Below are 2,018 nucleotides of genomic sequence, written 5' to 3' on the forward strand. Positions count from 1 at the left end.
ATTGGAAATGCCAGGACTCCAGGAGGCTGAGTCCCCTTGAGACACTTTTTCTTCAGGACTCCTCCAGGTTTTTAGACCTGATGTGAGTCACTACTAGAGTGGGTGTGGCACTTGGAAAGAGATGTAATTCTTCACCATAAATTTAGACCTATACCTGAGAGCCAACAGTATGCTCCAAGGCGTTTTCAGCACTAAGACATTGGTAAGGGGAATTAAGAACAGCTCATTTAGGGAATGAGGGCATAAGTATTTATTGTTTGCAATCTTCACAGAACTAATAACAAACTAAGTAAAGTAAGAACAGACATTTTGCTGGTGACAGAATGGAACAGAACTGTACAGAACACTCTTACTACAAGGCCTGTCCCCAAAAGTCCTGGTGTCACCAAGCATGGTACTTATGTAAACCACAACCCTAACTTCATTGCAAGCAGAAACCTAGAACCTGCCATACCCAGCCCTCAGCCTTCTCCCAAGATTATGAGGAGGAGTCTACTTGAGGTAAGCTATATTCTCTTCTGTTCTTCGGCATTCCAACCCTGTATCTGATAGTAACATTGATTCTTTTCATTTGGTGAGATACGGAACCGTTTAGTTGATGTATGCAGGTTATAATAGTCAGGATCTCTACAAAAAAAAAAAAAAAACTTTTTTATGTGTCTGAGGGCTTTGCCTATATGTAAGTGTGATGTGTTCATGCCTGATGCTCATGCAGGCCAGAAGAGGGTGTCAGATCCCCTGACTCTGGAATTACAGATGTTTATAAAAATAAATAAATAAATAAATAAATAAATAAAAATAAAAATAAAAACACCCTGTGGTTGCTAGGAGTAGAACTCAGAATGGGTAGTAAGTGGTCTTACTGCTGAACCATCTTTCTAGCCCCCAGAAAAAAATTAAGTCCATGAAACATATATATCTCACATTTTCTTTATCCACCCATCTGTTGACTGGCCATCTATGCTGACTCCATAATTTGGCTATGTGGATAGTGCTGTGACAAACCTGGAGATGCAGAACTGCTGCTCTACACTAACTTAGAGATGAATCACATGGTGTTGGTTTCTAAGGTGACTAAAGTATTATACAATCCCATTGTGGTTGTACGGGTTCCTATGTCCCACATCCCCACCAACATATCTTGTTTTGGTGAGTGTGTCTGAGTGGGTTCTCAATGTAGTCCTATATTTTAATTTCCCTGATTGCTGAAAATATTGAACATGGCCCATATGTTAATCAGCCATTTCTACATGTTTGCTTGAAAGTATCTCCTCACACCCTCTATTCACTGGTTTATTTGCTCTTTTGAGTTTTTTTGTTTAGTTATTTAAGTATGCAAAGTATCAATCCCTTGTTAGGTGGATAATTGACAAAGCTTTTCCCCTTTCTATGACCTATCTGTCTTGATACTTAATTTTTCTGTCAGTGTACATAAGATTTCTATGTCTTTTCCTATGACACTAGGAAAGCACTCTGCTCTGAGCTAAGTTCTTAGGCCTAATTATGCTTTTTAATTTTATATAAGCCATTGTCCATTTTTGCTATTATTTTCTGAGCCGTCTGAATCCCATTCAGAAGTCTTTGCCTGTGACTATGTCCTTAATTGTTCCCATAAGTTTTCTCCCAACAGTCTCAAAGTATGACTCTTGCATCATCATAACTGACCCATTTTTAATTTATTTCTAAAGTTCTCATACAAGTATATATTATACATTTAGCATAGTCCCCTTCCTATCCTCCACTGTCTTCCTCTCCCACTCATTTTACCTCTACTTTCATGCCATATACAAACATATCTAAAATTTAGGAACCGAAATAGAATAAAATCAAGGACCAACAAGTAATTATGTTAATTCATTATGTGTGTGCCTATATACATAGTATTTATATATTGTACATAGATGTACTGTAAGACCCCAAAAGGAGGAACTCCCTCTGGTCCAGAACTCTCTTGGGTCCCCAGAAATTCGAAATACACCTTGCTGTAAATCACATGAGGTACTTTATTTAACGAGGCC

This window comes from Mus pahari, chromosome 1 (genome assembly GCF_900095145.1).
Source record: "Mus pahari chromosome 1, PAHARI_EIJ_v1.1, whole genome shotgun sequence".
Taxonomy (NCBI): domain Eukaryota; kingdom Metazoa; phylum Chordata; class Mammalia; order Rodentia; family Muridae; genus Mus; species Mus pahari.